Below are 21,005 nucleotides of genomic sequence, written 5' to 3'. Positions count from 1 at the left end.
TAATCACAGGCTGAGGTCCCGATGAGATCTGATGAGAGTCAAATCGCTTATCAAACCCATATGGAGTTGTGAGGCATTGCAGTTTCTAGAAATGACTTCTGATTTAGAAATGATCCCCCTGAAAGGCTGGGATAAGGCGGCTGACTACCAACCACAGACTTCCTGGCATGCAGTGCAGGTCAGGAAGGGCAACACTATTGTTTTTCTCCAATCTTCCGCCCCCAGATACATACTCTGGCAGTTCCGAAGCAACAAAATGCCCGGGGCACTGAGTTCATGACGGGGTTATTTTGGAGTCGGAGCACATCCCCAGAGCAGAAACGCCTGATTGAGACTCAGAATCAAAACGGACCACGGTAGTCTAATGAGACAGACCTCCTTCCGTCACTCCGGCAGAAGGTCACACCGGTCTCTGTGTCAACAAAGCAAGCTGACAGATGTGAAAGAGCTCCCTATAAAACATGACACAATTCAACATGCGAAGTTCTGACTTCTCTTACCAGTCTGGGACCCAGTGGTGCGCTGGTAAATACTTAACATGGGGTTCTCTGAGGAGTATTCATTAAAAAAATCAACAAGCTCAGATTTTACATCGTTTGTCTATTTCTATGGCATAAATCCTGAATCCTCCTACGATTCCAGGCTCCCTGTGTGATCTCAGTGAATGTGGAGTTGGGAAGGGATGTGCCCCATGAGCTCTCAGCAGCCAGAGCTGCCTGGAGTTCCCTGTGCTCCAATCCCCTGGGCTCAGCAGGCAGGGAGAAACATGGAAGAACAGAAGTTTTGCTCAGCCATCCTGCCTAGGAGAGCCCCTCCTTTTAGCTTTATTTATATCCACACTCTCGTTTGTCTCCAGCTGCTGCTTCTTGCCTCGGATCATCAAATTCTTACCCTCCGCAAGGAAAGTTCTGCTGATATAACTGTGAGATCACTCCCTTGCTTCTGAGGCTCTCTCCTAGTTTTGTGATGCTGTTAAGCACTTCTTCCTCCTGGACATAGTCCCTCAATCCCATAGGCACAAACCCGGCGGCATCTGGTGGAAAGGTTTCGGGGGAGGATGTTCGTGATCATCCTACATGGTGGGTAGAGGCACGTCAACACCATGATAAGTTGGGAAGCCAGTGAGTCCCATCCTCTGGGTGTTTGTCCATGATTCCTCTCTATCACTGCTTACCAACTCTCCCCTCCTCAATGGGTCAGACTGCTGGAAGGGACAAGGACAATATCTTCTGTGAACTACTCCCATTTTTAAAATGTATTTGTATTATTATTTTTCATTTTTATTGACTTTCTCAATATAACTCTGTTTCTCAACCTCCATCAGCAATAAATTCTAATATTTTGCTCCCCTAATGTAGCCACTGAGCATTGTCCTGCTGCACATGGTATCTATTAATATACATAAGGATATTTTAGAGGTTTTATCAAACATATTTAAGAGGACATACCTTTAATATATGTTTATTTATACATACATTTGTATATGGTATTTATCTTATATTTGTGCATTTGTGTTTTTATATTTTGTGTTCTGTATTTGTATATATTGTATATGCTGGTGTTTTGTATGTCTACTATACACATCTGTGTACTTGTATATTTTATATATACATATATTATATATATTCCATATGTACACAATATACATATTCTAAAAACTGTATCAGCACTAAAAACCCAAGTTTGAAAATGGAGTAGATGGTCCTACTCTCAGAAGTGAATTAATTAACAGAGACCATGGCTTCTTTCTCTCAAATTCCTGGGGTCCTCATGCCTTCTGAAGTGGTGTTTGTATTTGTACAGTTTGTGGGCTTGTCGAGGCCACAGAAGTCAGCAGAGATGTCTTGACTCATTGGCCTACCAACACCAGCAATTCTTTCTCATTGTCCCTCCCTTCTCATTGCTCCTTAAACAGATTCCCAATTTGGAGACTAGACTCCTTGGCAGTGTCTGAGGTTCCTCCTGGCTGTCCTCTTCCAGATTAAGCTCTCTATAATATGGGTGCATTCTCAGATTCAGAAATAAGCCCATCATGGACACGTGCCTCACGGATACTACAGGTCAAATTTTTCCCCTAGTAACATCTCCACACCCCTCCACCCAAAGTAACCATGGGGTTTCAGTACCACAAAGTTGAAAATACAATGTGGTCCCACCGCTTCCTCTAAGCTACCAACCCAAAGATCCAGTGTGAACAAAAAGATGGTTTGGATCTTCCCTATACATCTTCTATAGGAAGTGTCCATCTCCAGAAGCTATCCAACTTTCTAATGGCCTCTGGATTTTTAAGTAACCAAATAATACATCATCAAAATTGGGACCCTGTGAAAAATGAAATAAGGCACTGAAAATAAATAACTGATCTACAAGTGTAAATTAGGGCTATCTTAAGAGACACATGGCTTCTTGAGCTATAACTTTCTTGCCATGGGCTACCTGCAGTGGTGACCTCATGCAGAAAATTTCTGTTGTGATCAGCCTCAGTGGTTCACACAGTAAAGAAAAATCCTGGCTCTCTAGTTAAACTTGTATTTTTGAACTCTGTGTCCCCTCAGGGACTCTTAATACCACAATCTTTCTGTCTCCAGAATGATCATTCTTGCCATCAGAGAATAGTCTTGGAATCCAGGGATACTTTCTGCCTCTGCTTTTGAGACGTCTCTGCCCTTCCCCAAAGTACCAATTTCACCATGGAAGCATGTTTCAAAAGCACAGAAATGTTGGTGACGATAGTCCTGAGTTCCCCTGTAAAAGAATCAGGAACTGTCCTTTCTGGAAGAGGCAATGGAAGAATAGGGTTTGCAATTAATGACATGAGAAAACCTACAAAAGATGCATTTTTGTTAGCAAAGATCTGGAGCTGAGTTTAGGAAATGATAGAGGACTGACAGGATATAAATATAGGCTGGAGATACAAGACATGGAGAGTTTTTAAAGTCATACAAACACTGAACAATATGTAAGGCTTGTTCAGCATGCAAGAATCGATAATTGTAATCCATTCCATCTGTAAGCTAAAGAAGAAAAATCCTATGGTTATAAAAATACATGCAGGAAAAACATATGGCAAAGTTGAACCCCCATAATAAAAATTCTCAATAAACTCAGTATAGAGGGGAACTTCCTCAACTTTATAAAGAATATCTATTTAAAAAAAAAGTTCACATATAACATCATATCTAATGCTGAGAAGCTTTTCCCCTAAAATTGGGAACAAAGGAAGGATGCCTCTTCTCATCACTCCTATTCATCATAATGGAGGTCTTAGCTAATATATTAAGATAAGAAAAGGAAATAAAAGAGATACAGACTGGGAAGGACTAAATAAAAGTGTCTTTGTTCACAGATGACATGACTGCTTATGTAAAAAATCCTAAAGAAAAAAATCAATGACAACAACACAGAAACAGATACAAACCTCACGGAACTATTAATTGTAGCAAAGTTGCAGGATACAGAGCCAGCATATGAAATCATATTATAAATACTAATGTGCAAACACCTTTCCCATATATCACTAATGAACAGTTGGTGTGTGAAATGAAAAAAAGCAGTATTGCTTACATTAGCACTACAAAATTAAACACTTATGTAGAAGGCTAACAAAACATGTGTAAGATCTATATGAGGACAAATATGAAACTCTGATGAAAGAAATCAAAAATGAAATAAATGCAGAGATAGTCCATGTTCATGTATAGAAAGTCTCGATATTATTAAGATGCCAATTCTCTCTGAATGAACGTACAGATTCAGTGTAATAGGCAATTAAAATCCGAACAAATTATTTTGTGGATATCATCAAAGTGATTCTAAAGTCTGTATGGGGTAGGGGAGGGGGAAAGGCCCAGTATAGCCAATACAATATTGAAGAAAAGGAACACAAGTCAGAGGACTAATGCTACCTGACATCAAAACTTACTAGACAGCTATAGTAATGAAGACAGCATGGTAACAGTGAAATAATAGATAAGTTGATCAGTGGGCTAAAACAGAAAGCCTAGAAATGGATCCACACAAATATAATCAACTGATCTTTAACAAAGAAGCTAATGCAGTCTACTGGAGGGGGGCTAGTCTTTCCAACAAATGGTGATAAAAAAAAAATTAGGCATCTATATACATGCAAAAGAGAAGGAAGAATTTAGAAATAGCCCTTAGACATTTCACAAAATGTAATTCAAAATGGATCAGAGAATAGACCTCAATATAAAATTTTAAACTACAAAAATTCTAGATGATAGCACAGGAAGAAATCTAGATGACCTTGGGTTGGGCACTAAACTTTAAGCTACAATACCAAAAGCCTATCCATGGGAAAAAACCATAATTTTAATATGTGCACTTCATTAACATTATACACATGCACTCTTTGAAAAACACCTATAAGGAAAATAAATGGATAAGGCTTAGACTGGGAGGAAATATTTATAAACCAGCTATCTGATAAAGGAATGGTATAGGAAATAGAGAAAGAGCTCTTTAAACTCAACCATAAGTAAACAGGCAAGCCAATTACAAAATGGGTGAAAAATCTGGACAACTCACCAAAGAAGAAACACAAATGGCAAATAAGCATATGAAAAAGTGGTCAACATCTTATGTCCCTGGGTAATTACAAATGAAGACAATAAGGAGATAAAATTATCCACTTATTAGAATAGCTAAAATCTATCAAACTGGTAATACAAAATGTTGGTGAGGATACAGGAAAACAGGAACATTACTGGTGGGAATGAAAAATGGTACATTTTAGAATACACTTTGATAGTTTCTACAAATCAAAGCGATCATGTTCCTAAACATTTGTTTCATTGAGTTGAAAGGTTATGTACACACAAAAACCTGCACACAAATGTTTATGCCAGATTTATTCACCATCACCCCAAACCAGAAACCACCAAGACATGCTTCAGTGGGCAAATGGATAAACTGGTACACCTACACAGTGGAATTCTCTTCAGTATTAAAGAAATGCGCTATCGAGCCATGAAAAGACATGGCTTAAATGCATATTTCTAAGTGAAAGAAATCAGGCTGAAAAGGCTCTAGGATTCCAAATACCTGACATTCTGGAAAAAGCAAAACTATACTGGTCATAAAAACATGACTGGTTTTCAGGGTTCTGGGGGAAGTGGCAGATGAATAGGTGGAGGACGTGGGAATCTATAAGGCAGTGAAACTGTTTTTGCACAACTGTAATGGTGGATCCACGTCATTATACATTTGCCAAAACTCAAAGAACAATAAAACAAAAACAGTGAAGCAATGCAACGACTATACTTAAAAATGTATTGGGATGGCTCAGGGGGTTAAAGTCTCACCTTCGGCTCAGGTCATGATCCCAGGGTCCGGGGATCGAGCCCTATCTCGGGCTGTCTGCTCAGCAGGGAGCCTGCTTCCTCCTCTCTCTCTGCCTGCTTCTCTGCCTGCCTTTCTGCCTACTTGTGATCTCTGTCTGTCAAATAAATAAATAAAATCTTTTTAAAAAATGTATTGGTTCTTTATCAAGATCAAAAGCTTTTGCACAGCAAAGGAAACAGTCCACAAAACAAAGAGGCAACCCACGGAATGGGAGAAGATATTCGCAAATGACACTACAAACAAAGGGCTGATATCCAAGATCTATAAAGAACTCCTCAAACTCAACATACACAAAACAGGCAAACACATCAAAAAATGGGCAGAAGACATGAACAGAAACTTCTCCAAAGAAGACATACAAATGGCTATCAGACACATGGAAAAATGTCCATCATCATTAGCCATCAGGGAGATTCAAATCAAAACCACATTGAGATACCACCTTACACCAGTTAGAATGGCCAAAATTAACAAGATAGGAAACAACGTGTGTTGGAGAGGATGTGGAGAAAGGGGAACCCTCTTACACTGTAGGTGGGAATGCAAGTTGATGCTGCCACTTTGGAGAACAGTATGGAGATTCCTTAAGAAATTAAAAATAGAGCTTCCCTATGACCCTGCAATTGCACTACTAGGTGTTTGCCCAAGATACTGATACAGTCAAAAGAAGGGCCATCTGTACCCCAATATTCATAGCAGCAATGGCCACAGTCACCAAACAGTGGAAAGAACCAAGATGCCCTTCAACAGATGAATGGATAAAGAAGATGTGGTCCATATATACAATGGGGTATTATATCTCCATCAGAAAGGGTGAATACCCAACTTTTGTATCAACATGGATGGGACTGGAAGAGATTATGCTGAGTAAAATAAGTCAAGCAGTCAATTAACATATGGTTTCACTTACTTGTGGAGCATAAGGAGTAACATGGAGGACATTGGGAGATGGAGAAGAGAAGTGAGTTGAGGGAAATCAGAGGAGGAGATGAACCATGAGAGACTGTGGACTCTGAGAAACAAACTGAGGGCTTTGGAAGGGAGGGATTGGGGGGTTGGGTGAGCCTGGTGGTGGGTATTGTGGAGGGCACATATTGCATGGAGCACTGGATGTGGTGCATAACCAATGAATTCTGGAACACTGAAATAAAATAAAATAAATTTTTAAAAAAATATAATGGTTCATTAACTGTAAGAAAGATATTACACTAATGTCAGGTGTTGATAGAGGGGAAACTTTTGGAGTGGTGAGGTGAGAGATGGGCATATGGATCGTTATTTATTATCTGCTCCATCATCCTAGAAATCTGAAATTGCACTTTAAAAAAATGAAGCCTAGCAATTATAAAAAATAAGGCAACACAAAAGCACCAAGGGAGTGACCACTGATAAAGAAAAAAAAGAGGCTCAAAGGGTTACCTAACACACATTGTTTGAAGTTTGACAAGATGAGAAAGCACTAGCTAAGGAGATCGTGCGGGAGAGGACAGTGAATTGAGAAGAAAGAGAACATGATGTTCCAGGAGTAAAGTGTTGCCAGGAGGAGGGAGTGATTAGTCATGGCAGACAGTACAGATGAACCAGGTATGCTGAAGGCATTTATCATATTTAGCAAAGAGGAAGTCATCATTCACCTTGAATAGTTTTGGGGGAATAGAAGGGGGTAAAGCCCTAATTCTACAATCTTAAGAGAAATGGAAGGAAGAGAACTGGAAATCATGACTGGAGACAAAGCGTTTTAGGAATCTGGCTGCAAAATGGAGTCAAGAAAGGGCAAAACTCAAGGGGATAGAGGAATAAGAGCAAGTGTTTTAAGACGGGCACGTTTTCAAAGTGCAGATGTAAAAGAGCCAATGAAGAGGAGAAAGAATGGTTCTATAAAAGAAAGAGGGGGGGAATCCTAAAATGGTGAACCACAAGGACTGGCATCTTGTCCACAAATGGATGAAGTGGGGGACCAAGACCAACACATCTCTATTCATAGCATGGAAAGAATAGTCCGTGTGCAGAGATGCTGGTCACTGGGATGACGGAGTCAAAATTCTCAGCGTCGGGGCGTCTATTCTCCCAGATAAACAGAATACATAACTGACCACTGGAAGGGATCATGGGGCAGAAGGGGTTGGAGCTTTGTAGAAAAAAGGGATAAGCAGCCATCCAGGGGTGGGAGAGTAAGAGGCAGTAGGATTGCCAGTAAGTAGTTGGAGCCAAACTGAAACAGCACAGATTGTAACGGAGGACGGCAGGCACGGTTATGTATTTTTTCCTAGCCTTATTCAACTGAAGAGGTACAGGCTGAGGTTGGTCAGTGTGGAATTAAACCACAGAAGGTTTGCGAGATGATTCTGCTCCGAGATAAGACAGAAGGAAGGGAGCAGGGGCGTTGATGCAAAAGGCGCAGAGGTGGGCAGAAGTTGAGTGACGATACAAATTAGGACATAGAAGGGGAAGTGGGCGATAATTAATGAAAAAGTTCTAAGAAAAATGGGTATTGTGTCCTGGAGAAGGAGGAACGTATTTTTCAAGAGTCATGGTCCTAGAAGGAGTGAAGTTAAAAAAAAAATAGTGGGTTGTAGTCGGGGAAGGAGAGACGTGAAATTGTGAACATGGAAAAGTGGGGGAGACTGATAATGAGAAGCTCTGGGGTATCCCCACTGAGTGAACTAAGCTTGTCATGGACCATATCATTGGAAGACGGGAGGTGAAGGAACTAAGAGACCAGGGTATTCAGAAAGGTCACCTTCCTGGACGGAGATAGGAAATCACCAAGAACTGTTAAGTGTGGTGAGCACTGGGAGGGGAGACAGACTTGGCCCCGTGAAAGCTGCTTATGTGGACATATTCAACTCCTGGCAGATGCCGTGTTTGTCACTTGAGTTGCAGAATTCCTGTGCCTTCACTCCTGAGGAGATATATTTTGCCTTGGGTACTGTGCATTTCAGGGACCAACCAAAATAATGACACATTTCACAAGAGAACAGGACCAGGATCAAGGTTATGGAATTCAACAAATATGAACTGTCAGATGCTAGAGGATTGGCTTAGTAGTAGAGACCTCAGGGTCAAATACTCAAGTTTCCCTGGAACTAGAGATTCCAATCTCAAAAGCTTCAACTCAGTCCTTCACCCTTTGAAGGCAGATAAATTGGGTTGCACAGAATTGATTGGCTAGGGTCGTTGAGATGACACCATAAGACCAAAAGCTCCATCTGCTTTCTTAGGACATCAGGTAATTTGTGGCTTTTTTAGGAACAAGAATTAAATTTAAAATTTGACCAAAATTTTAAATTTGACCAAATTTAAAAACTTGGTCAAAGTAATGGTAACATCAATTTTCCTTTGGAATATATTCGCACGTAAGTCACCCCCCCCCCTCAAAAGTAAGCAGAGAGTGACAATAAGCTGTCAAGTGAGTAAGTTCTATATTGCTGCCTAGCTCAGTAACGTGGTTGTCAGTGTGTGTATATGTGTGTACATGTGTATGTAAAACGTGTGCACACATACACACAATCTATTCCACAGGGAACAAAATGTCAACCCTGAACAAGGGAGGTGTTTTGCATTTTTTTAAGGTGGGGGCAAAGAGAATTCTAAGAAACAGAATCATCTTAGGCATTTTCAGAATTATTATTACCATCCCCTACTAGTAATTCAATATAGGGTGGGTGTCAAACAGATTTCATTGTCCTATTTATTTTTCAGCATGGTCTGAGAGTACAATTATCCAGTGAGGCAAACCCATGACCTATAATGAATGTAATTAAGAGAATAGGGAATTTAAACTGCTTGCAAGGGCATCGTATCTCATTAATAGAAAACTGATCACATCCAACTCATCACACGGCCGCAGACTTTTCAAAGTACCAAAAGCAAGTTCAGTGCTTGGAAAAATCGACATGAGTATTTCCAGGTTGCTAAGCTCCTGTGGCACTTATAAATAAACGAGGTGTAGGTCAAACTGCAGGCAGGGGCAATGGCTGTGTTGGAGCATCAGGAAATTATCACAGATTGCAGAGAGGAAACTGTCATCAATAATGGCTTTTCTTACACATGAGTTTGTCCATGTTTTGAAACGCATTACTAGTGGGACGCCTGGGTGGTACAGTTGGTTGAGCATCTGACTCCCGGTTCCAGCTCAAGTCATGATCTCAGGGTCGTGAGATCAAGCCCCCTATCAGGCTCTGTGCTGAGCTTGGAGTCGGCTTGAGTTTCTCTCTCCCTTTCCCTCTCCCTGATGTTCACATGCTCTGTCTCTGTGTGTGTGTGTGTGTCTCTTAAATAACTAAATCTTTTAAAAATGCACTACTAGACATAAACCAGCATCCTGACCATGCAGACCTTCTCATGAATTTCTATCACAAAAGTGGAACAAGGATTCCAAGGAGGACATAGCTTCGGACAAAACAGTTGACCAGTTACCAAGTCTGTTTGATGAAGTCAAACGAGGTTGCCTTCTTCCGACATTCCTGCTCTAGAAATGTAGAGCAAGAACTCAAGCACATTGTCCACTGAACCCATTTTTCCCTAACAAATTAGGATTAAATGATGGCCCTGGGTCAGTGCCACTAAGTGACCCATTAAACAAGCTCTGCCTTCCTTCCATTTATTTCTATCAGGCAGTGATGACTCACTTCATAGCCTATAGCTTATATGGCAGCTATGTAAAGTGTAGATCTGTCCGAAATGGTGGTTACTGCCATATTACATAGTTTTTATGAGACCAGTGCATGTAATTTATGGGGGAGGGGAGGGAAAGCATTTGGAGATGATTTAAAATGAAAACATAACCAGACAGAGAATGAGGACTGTATCTTCATCCTTAGTCATACATAACTACCCAAGGCATTAGCTGTGGCCGTGTTCCATTGTTCTCCTTTGTGCTCCTGTGGGCTACAAATTAGTGCTAAGGAAATGGGGCGGGAACTAGAGACCCCGGCCTTTAAGGTAAAATAATCCTTGATTGTATCCATGCACGTGGTCCTGTGCTTCTTGGTCATTAATCCTTTATTTTTCAGATGCTAACTCACTAACCTCCTCATGACACTTCCTGTGCCAAAACTCTCCTCGATGTAACCTGTCCCATCTTATGATAGAAGGGTCCTGAACCTAGGGAAAGATAAATGCCTTATATTAGGTGTTGGCTGTATTTGACAATCACTCAACATTGTATCCACAGAAGCAACATTTTCAAGCAAGGTAAAGAAGGGATTTTATGGGGCGCCTGGGTGGCTCAGTGGGTTAAGCCGCTGCCTTCGGCTCAGGTCATGATCTCAGCTCAGGATCCTGGGATCGAGCCCCGCATTGGGCTCTCTGCTCAGCAGGGAGCCTGCTTCCTCCTCTCTCTCTGCCTACTTGTGATCTCTCTCTGTCAACTAAATAAATAAAATCTTAAAAAAAGAAAAAAAAAGAAGGGATTTTTATGCTTTTTAAATCTAGGCACAATAGCTAATTCTGTTCTGTTAGTGCCTAGTTCTCTTTTGGTGGTAGGGATAGACACAGGAGCATACAACACTCTACAGCTGATGATTATCTTTAATTTGGAGTTATCATTTTTGCTAAAAGCTACCTTATGCCCTCACCGTCCGTGAAGTTATAGGAAGGCAATATTAAGCCAAATTTTATGAATGTGAAACTAAAAATGACAGCATTGTGGAATTAACCTGAAATTGAAAACACATTTCAGGCATTCAAATTCCCCTGCCTGTTCTTTAAACCCAGCAGTCAAGGTACGTTCCCCTCCGGCGTTGTCTCAAGTAATTTTATGTACATTCTTAGGGAGCAAAGATGAGTTATTCAAACTGGACTTTTAAAAAATCTACTGATTAAACACTCAGATCAATGCCAAGTCTATTTCCTAGAATATTCTCCTAGCCCCAGGCTGAGCTTATAGCATTACTCAAGCTTTCTTGCTTCTGAGATAATCGTGGATCCATCTCACAGCAACTATCATTAGTTAACGGGCACTGGCATTGCCCATCACTATCTCCAATGTTGCAGATTAATGAAAACTTTGACATTCATAGATCAACATTATCACAGAGCAGTTATTAGCCACATTTAAAGCACTCTGAGAGATGTAAAACTTGTTTAATGAAACATTAATTGCAGTTTTATCTAGAAATTCTATGTGATCAGGCTTTTGGGGGTTTCTCTGACACCAACCAGTTCTTCCATTCGCGGACACCAAGAGGGCATCTAACAATTCAATTCAATGAGGAAACTCCTTACAGCAGGCACAGACCTGACTGGTTAAGGACTAAGTCCCACAAGGCTGCTCCCACTTCAAGTGCCAGCCACAAGCCCAAGGCCAACTACTGACCCACTGGTTATAAATAAGGGAGGGTTCCCATGACCTTGTTCTCAAGTTTAATAATTTGTTAGACCAAACTACAAAACTCAGAAGACATTTTACGTAGGCTTACGGGTTTATCACAAAGGGTACAAATGAAGAAACAGATGAAGAGATTCATAGACCAAGGTCTGGAAAGGTCCTACATACAAGAGCTTCTGTCTCTGTGGAGCTGGGGTGTATTGGCCCCCTTCCCTTTTGGCATATGGAGGTGTTGGTCAGTCGAGAAGCTCCTAAGATCTCACTCCAAAGTCTTTACAGAGCTTAGTTCCGATCCCCCTCCCTGCCTCCTGCAGGTGGGTGGATGGGTTGAAAGTTCTAATCCTCTCATCACTTGGACTATCTGATGACCAGCCCCATCCCTTGAGTACCTAGGGACCCCATCAGTCACCTCATCCGAGAAAGCTCCAGTGTGATCAAAAATGCTTCCTAATGAAGAACAGAAGATATTTCTAACATAGAAGATTCTGAAGATTCCAGAATGTCTGTGCCAGGGACCAGCAATAGAGACTTCATTTATTTTTATTTCTTACTCTACAAAAGATATCCACTTAATAACTATTCAAATCTACTAAATGAATAGATAACCATATACATATATATAGAGAGAGAGACTTATTAAATGAATCCTAATTTTTTTTTTTTCTAACAGACTGTTAGGTCTGGGGATACAGTGATGGAAAAAAAGATACTATTGCCCCCCAACTGATGGATTCTAGTGGTAGAGGGAACTGACATTAGTCAAATAAACACAGTGGAAAGAAATATCGAGCACCCAGAGAAGAAAATAATGAGCCACATAATGGCTGGACTGGCTCCCCAAAGGCCGGGACAGGGGAGAATTTTTTCCTTAGGAAGACAGCTCTGAGCTGAGTTCATCAGAGTGAGGGGTGAATGACAGAGGGAGGGCGGGCCTGACAAGGCTACAAGGCCGTGTGGAGGTGGCTAAGCAGAGGTTGACCAAAGCACAGGGAAGATGTGGTTTTCTGAAAATGAGCCCACATAGGTGTTTCTTCAAATACATCATCTTCTTTAGTATTATCATAGATCTTTTCACTCTCTACTATCACAGTTACTTACAAGAACCCACTGAGATCACAGAACTAATCTAAACTATGTTCATTTGGGCCCAAGAGGAAAAAGGAACAGGGCTGCAATTAAATAGACAATGCATTTCCACAAAACGTGCCACAGTTACACCATCAAATGAAGGCGTAAGTGCGGTATCCACGAATTTTTCAGTTATTGGTCCACGACAATAGTTACCCAATATCTTAAGCAAGAAGGGAAAACAGCAGCTCCCTCCTATTTTTCTCTTCTTTCGGTTTTTCTCCACACTGGATTCATTCCTAAAGGAGCTGCTGTCAGGCAGTATCAAGGATAGCCCACAGCAGCTGAAAACATCATAGCTCCCTGTGCCCCCAGAAACGGAGGGTTCTTTCCTCCAGTCCTGCAAAATTCTCAGGAAAGATTTTGACCGGTCTCGAATCGAGTCACGTGGCCATGGGGAAGCCAATCACTGCAGCCAGAAGAACAGAATACTCGGGGGACCAGCTCAAGGAGCATGCCCACTCCTGGGGCCTCTGGAATGGGGCCAGAGGCTTGCACCCTCCCTGGACAAAGGAGGGGCCATTTCTGGAAGGAAAAGATGCCACCGAACAGAAAAGATGGTTGCATGACCACTCTACTGAATTTAACATTTTAAAAAATCAATGTCCTCCTACCTTAAATTTGCTGACAAGACGCAAGCAATACATGTACGGGGAGACTCTGTACAGGCCTGTGTTATGATCTCTGTGTTTTGCTCTCTTCAGAAAGCTCTAATGGCCCTTGCCCACACCCTGAATAGCAGTTCGCCTTGCCTGTCTGTTCTGTCACGAACATGTCGCGCTTCTGTCCCTCCTCAGCTTAGGCATCTGCATTTCTAACCGAGCACTCCTGTGTTCCCAACGTCTTCGCCTCCTCTCACGGCGCACCCAAGAGGTAGATCTTACCCGCGGACGCTCATGGGAAGATTCTACCACCTCTGCAAGCCCAATGAGTTGGCATGGCTAAAAACACGAGGCTTCTGAATGGTTATGACAGACACGAAGAGGGGAAAAAGGAGAGAAAGCCAGTTTCTGGCTTTCTTTGACCGAAATAGCCAGTAAGTCAAATTTGCCTTCGGGGTTTGCCTCACTGTCAGCTTCTGTCTCTCCAGACCCATGGAGCCCCAGCTTGTTTAAAATCACCCTCAGGATGCCTGGGTGGCTCAGTCATTAAGCGGCTGCCTTCAACTCAGGTCATGATCCCAGAATCCTGGGATCGATTCCCGCATCGGGCTCCTTGCTCAGTGGGGAGCCTGCTTCTCCCTCTGCCTCTGCCTGCCACTCTGTCTGCCTGTGCTCGCTCTCTCTGACAAATAAATAAATAAAATCTTTTTAAAAAATAAATAAAAAATAAAATCACCCTCACTTCCCAAAACACACTTTCCAGGCTGTCCCTGAAACCAAAGTTCCCTGAGAAAGAAGAAAGTGGAAATGCAGAGAATGCATTCAGGGATTTGTTTTACATTATAAAGGGACCTCATATCAATAACAATAAGGGATAATTAATTAAAACCCTGAAAAATTGTCCTTGTTCCTTGTGGTTCCGCTGAATAATTTACCACGGCATCATCACCAACCAACCCCACCACAGCCCCAGTAAGGAAGGAGCAGCGTCTCACCCTTCAGTTTGGACGTGGCTCTCCCGCCCCTTCCCCTCCCCCGCCTCCCTCCCCGCCCCCTGAATCCTGTGGCCTCTTGGTCATTTTAGTGCTCATCACCACAGTTTTGAGTAGTTCTCTTGAAAAAACGTCAATGCTTCCTTAACGAGTGAAATGCAGTTCTTTTCCATGCACTTTCAGGGACCAGGAGCCACATAAAAGAGACTCTAGGACTTTGCGTCTCAAGAAGGACATATCATCCCAAAACAACCCCCAGGGGACCCATGAGAAGCTCTTCCTGACCTCTATATGCCATTCAGTCTCCCTCCATGGCTTTGGTATTTTGGGACCCTGAAATGACAGAGTTGCGTGACAAGCTCTTACTCATAGCAGGTTCACTTACCAAGACTGGCTGCTGAGTTCCTACTTCCCCCAGCTCGCCGTCTCCAGGCTTTAAGACAAGCCTGGGTCTTTAGCTCCTCCCAAGACGGCCCCCTCAGTGCAGACCATTAAAATGACACAATGCCAATATCATAAGAGAGGCACAGCTTCCGTATCAGAAGCCAACAACCAGGTCATCACCAACCAAGGACCAAATACAAGCCGTGTCCGATGTCCTTTTTTTTTTTTTGGCCCCCATCACACAGTTTTCAGTCTTTACCCACAGATGAGGGCATTTTAACGTAACTAGAGATGCGGAGAAGAAAAAAAAAAAACCAACACATTATGCAAATGTAGTAACAAATGTAAAATGATAAATTAGCAAGCAACTATTTAATTATTACTGTGACTAATTCCTGGAGATGCCACGGCTAATGAACCTGAACTTGTCCGGGTTGACTGCAGTGTGCTGTTGAAACATTTCCATTTGGTTTGTTTGCTGCTGGTGCAGCTCAGTGAAGTACATAGCATCTGTTTAATGAGCTCCCACTTCATTACAGAGCTGTACTACTTACTGAGTCATTCTCCTTAAGCATGCAGGCTGTGTACTCTGCTGTTGTTTTAAAGCAAATACTAATTTATGATTACCTGTCACATTAGGCCACTGAAAATTGTACTCACACTGGCTCCCATGAGCGGAATGCTAATGAGCTGATTATGGACTGGGGTGGTGTCCCTTACTTATAATCCGCGGACATAAATCCTGACTCCCCCCTCCAACGTGGGCTCCAGAACAATAGATGCGTTTTGAGAGGACAGACTGGGAAGTGAAAGGGGTGGGGTGCAGTCATCACATGGAAATGCCCAGACTCGAAGGCTGACAGACTCAGCACTGACCTAATTCAATGTGCACGGATCGTCAGAAACACCCGTTACACTGTGTCATGTATGGAGGGAGATGAATGACTCTCCTGCTATTCACTCCCTGCCATGGTCATTATCTAATTGAAGTCTGATGCCCGAGCCAGGCAGATCCTGACACGGGGACTGCCAGCCTCTATTGTATGGAAGAAATCCTATAGATGTGTCCTAAAAGGTACTTGCAGAGAAAAATTCCACTCAATGACACTATTCCAAAATGCAGCTTTTCATTTCCAAGCCTAATATTTACCTGCAGGCTTCAGCACAATGCTCTTTCACCGGGGTTGTGGGTTTTGAGTGTTGGTTTTTTTTCCCCCCTGCCTCTCTCCATTACAAGCATGCCATTTGCCCTTGAAAATAGAGTAGTAAGCAAAATGCCTCATTAAGTCTGGTTTTTTTTTTTTCTTCTTAGTTTATCCCTTACAATTTGCCTCCATAAGTTAAGACTACGGGAAGTTAAGTGGCTCTTATTGGCTGTCCGCTCTGTTTTTGTTGTCCCGACTTCCTTCTGCCTGGGGACATGGTGGCTTGTCTCTGAGATACAGGACTCCAGACTTCCTTAGTAATGTGTGTACCAGTCAGTATCTGTGCTTTAGAAACACTGCTCCCAACATCCAAGGCGAGGATCAGCATGAGGCCGGAGGTGCCCAAGAAACATTCAGCATTGCTTCCCACGTGGAATACTGCACTCCAGCTGCCGTGGGCGGCTTCTGTGTGTGCTCATGTCTTCAGTGAAGATAAGAAACCTAACCAAGGGGAACCCCAGGTGGCTCCATCGGTTAAGCACCTGCCTTCAGCACAGGTCATGATCCTGGGGTCCACGGATCGAGTCCCGCATCAGGCTGCTCAGTGAGCAGCACACTTCTCCCTCTGCCTCCCACTCCCCCAGCTTGTGCTCTCTTCCTCACTCTCTCTCTCTCAAATAAATAAAATCTTTTAAAGAAAGAAAAAAACCTATCCAAGTTAGCCATGTGCCTACAACAAGAATACAAAGATGAGTACTATTTTACACCTCTGCTTCCCGAGCCCATCCTTCCTTCCTTTCTTTTTTCTTTTTTTTTTTTTTTTTAAGATCACCTGTTTAGACCATTGAGCTTTCTTCCTGTAAGAGTTTTTAACATTTGCCCTCTCGTTTTTCACACAGAGCTGCCCAGGACTGACAACTAGAATGGAAGAAAAAGAATAAAAAAAAATAAATGCCCACCTTTGACATAGCTAAAAGGAAACACAGGCAAGAATAAGCATGAATTCTCATCTACAGATGTCTGTTATACATTTTAAATCAACTCCCATCTGGACATCAGAAAGCTCGATCGTGCCATCTCCAGCAGCTCTGGATAATGCTTCCTTGAACAAGCTGGTAATTTTGCCTCCCCTTTGTCTCGCCGCAGTGAGGGGAATGAGCCCTCAACAGACAAGAACAGATCTGGGTGCTTGCTCTGTCCAGTCATTGTGCAGACCTTGAACTTTGGGCTTTGTCACTTTCACTAAGAGCAGAACAAACTGACTGCTAAGTTTCAAGCTCTGCTATTCTATAACTCTCCCCTAACCCTGACTAAAGGAGCCCTAATCCACATGGTATCCAAGACTATTAAATTGCTACTATTAATATTAATTGCATTTCAGGTTTACTCTATCTAGGAAGATGGAAACCATTCTTAAAAATCAGCAATTTGGGGGGCCCCTGGGTGGCTCAGTCAGTTAAGCATCTGCCTTCGGCTTGGGTCATGATCCCAGGGTCCTGGGACCAAGCCCCACACCGGGCTCTCTGGTCAGCAGGGAGTCTGCTTCTGCCTCTCCTACTTCTCCTACTTGTGTTTCCTCTCTCGCTGTATCTCTCTCTGTCAAATAAATACTTTAAAACAAAAATAGCAATTTTCTGCAATGCACCAAAGAAGTGACGTGGCTTCTCAGGGCACCTCAGGCACAATCTACACCCTGGCAACCTTGACCCACTGTTTCTTTTTTTTTTTTTTTTTTTTAGTAAACATATAATATATTTTTATCCCCAGGGGTACAGGTCTGTGAATCGCCAGGTTTACACATTTCACAGCACTCACCAAAGCACATACGACCCACTGTTTCTTAAAAGAAACCATGTTGACTCTGTCTTAGGCCTTCACACGTCTGACTCTAATTACAAATTCTAAATTATTGGGCACATTGGCATATCGCTTTTTTTTTTTTTAACGAAGGTTGAAGAATCAGGATACTTAGTTGTTCATTTTATTGTCGTACTACAAATATAACGTTTAAAAAAAAAAAAACCGAGGTTCTTCAAGAGAGTATTTTTCATGGTATTTATATCTAAACTGCAAAAAAAAGTGGAAGCAAATTAGTTAATTACTGTCTCCAACTGTATGGGTGCTAACAAATTCCTTTTCCTCACCTATAATGAACTCCCGGTGCCCGCCAAGATGGGGGTGGGGTGAACAGCGGTGTGGGTTTTTTCTGTGCAAGTAAATTGCTTTTCCTGATTTACATGGTGGGGGGGGAGTGGGGAGACAGAGTGCCTATTTACAGACTAGATAATCCAATTGGCTTATTTTGCAAAACAGTTTCTTCCCCCTCATTGGCAGCACTAGGCATCGTGCAGGCTCTCAACTGGAGTGAAAAAGGATATGCATTAGATACAGGGACACACAATGACCGTGCTCAATTTCCTAAATGCGGCAGGGTTCACTGAACAGGAAGGCAGTCATGCAACATTGGGAGCAACATTTTGTTTCATGGTATGAGAGGCATATGCATTAGATGTCCATAATGATGACAAATAGGGAGGAGAAATCTTACTGAGAGGTAGAAAAAAAATGAGAGATTTACATTAGAACTTTTCATTTTGGAGCGGGGGGGTCTCTTAAGAGACTTGCCAAATAGGATTTCACATGTTTGCCCAATTCCCAAAACTCATTCTTTGGAGGTTAGAATAGAGCTTACGGCTGTTAAATATTCTTTCATGAGACGAGTCAGATAAAATATATAGAGATGTATAGATACAGATGAAAATGTAGAAACACACATGCCCATAAATCAATAGCCAATGGTATTTCAAAAGAGCTGAGGAAGAGCAGTTGGAAAAGGAGGGTGTGAAGGAGGGAGCGAGCAGGGCTTGGGAGGAGAGGGGGGTTGGGGGAGTGGGATGGCTCAGTGGACTTCTGTTCTTGTTTTCCACAGCTCATCAGAGAGGTCACATGCAAAATCCTGCTCCGAGAGCCACAGTCCTGCTTTCACACTGCAGTAGGCTGGGAAAGAGAAGTGCACCTATTACACATGTGATTTTCATGAGAAAGGAAAATCTGAAATGGTCAAGTCGGGTACACAGGGCTTTCTACACGGGCAGTGACCCCGCTGTCAGGGACTCATCCTCCTAGCAGCCAAACCAGTCACAAAGACAAGAAGAGAAACTGGAATGTGCAGAGACAAAAGTGACCAGCATCCCAACTCCCAGAGGGACCCTCCAAATAGCCCATGATGGCAATGCTGTCACCGTCCGGGCCATCATGGGGTCCCGTGAATAAGCAAAGTGACAAGCAAAACTAATTGGTGGCAGCAGTTGATGAACAGGTGCCCACAGAAGAGCCACCACCGAGTGATTCCTTTCTCCAAGCTCTTGGGGACAAACGAGGCTCCAGGAGAGGCTCCCAGTTGGCAAGAGGGACTGTCATCTCAGCGCATGTGGGTACATGCTTGCACACACAGCGTCAAGGGGAGCACTAGATGAACACGCCTATGTTCCATTCCTCCTGTGTACTTCCAGGATGATACAGCGGGCTCGTCCCAAAGTTCAAATACCACGTCTAAAAGTCTGCTCTGTCTCGTTGTGCCACACCATACTTTCCCGGGGAATTGTGCTTTCTGAACGTGACTGTCAGACCGGGTCGCAAGAAAGAGCAGAACAGGTGCAGAAACACTTAGCCACACATGCACTGCAAGTTGCAGGAGAGGTCGCATGCTCTGTTAAAAATCCTATGGCTCCCTTGAAACCCATGGGCTCCGTCCTCACCCTCTGCTTTGCAAACAGTTCTACTGGGCAGGGGCATCTCGGGGTTCTCACAAAAGGCACCAGGTGCAGACACAGTCTTCTCCCTCCGTGAGGTCAGCCTCTTCTGGCCCACACCTGGGGAAGAGGACCTCCCCACCCCTGCGATGGGGTTGATACTGGGTTGGCCTCCATGCCCTGCAGTCAGGACAGGGACCTTTTACCATGGTGCCATGATGAAGACTCTTGGCCTCATCGTCCTTGCTTTGGGTTTTTCCCCACACCATGATTTGGAACAGAAGCAACACCAGCAGAGAACGAGAAAAGGAAAAAAACCAAAAACAAAAAAGGCAAGAGGCTTCAGAGGAGATGGGAAATCACCAGAGTCCTCGAGAAGAGGGAGAGGGAGTCAGAGACTGAGCACAGGAAGCTGCTTTCCTTGGAAGGGTTCAGACATGCCGAAGTAATGTAATGATCCCGGCAACATGTTAGCAAAACATTAGAAACACTTTGGTAAGCAAATAATTTAATTACAGCCTTCTCCGAGGCCGCGGATATTGCCTGACCCCTGACCTCGTATATTGCCGCCCCCCCCCCCCCCCCGCTCAGCCTGGGATTCACGCTTCCCATTCTTGTCACAGCATCTCTCCATCTTGTACCATTTAATATAGTGTGCTCCAGGTGTTCTGTGCTGAATGAATAGTTATATTACTACCTGTCAGACACAATCACACTCTATTCATCATTCTCGGCTGGCTGCATGAGACCCAGCTTCCAGCAGGCTCCCGCTCTATTTCCTTGTTCAAACGTCTGCGGTGCTTTTGGCCCATCTGTCAAGGCTGTCATTTAGAGGGAAAACAGTATCAGCGCTTTAAATATATGGAGTTCTCTATTGAAACAGTGCTGTGATTGAACTGTCAGCGTTCTCAGTATCACAGACAGTAATTCATGGCTGGTCCGGGCTCCGGTGAGGTTGCGATTATGACGGTGACCCTGAGGGGGTCACACAGAGGGTTTGTGCTTCACAGTTTGGTCTATAAATAGTGCAATTAACCTTTCAGGAATTACAAAATGCTCTTGAATTCTCTTTACCTTCGCTCCGTGCCTGCATGGTTTCAAGCAATGGGAAGAAGAAGAAGAAGAGAGAGGGAGGGAGGGAGGGAGGGAGGAAGGAAAAAAACCTACATATTTGCTGAGATATGGGCCATAGGAGTAAGAAATTATATATCTATCTATATATATATATATATTGTTTGGAGAGCAAGTATTTGAAATGCATGAATGTATTTTAAGCCACCGTTTGCTGTTTGGGAGCGAGATAACAT

The sequence above is a fragment of the Neovison vison genome, chromosome 1, assembly GCF_020171115.1.
Source record: "Neovison vison isolate M4711 chromosome 1, ASM_NN_V1, whole genome shotgun sequence".
NCBI lineage: Eukaryota > Metazoa > Chordata > Mammalia > Carnivora > Mustelidae > Neogale > Neogale vison.
The sequence above is the reverse complement of the archived record's forward strand: the minus strand, read 5'-3'. Positions refer to the sequence as shown.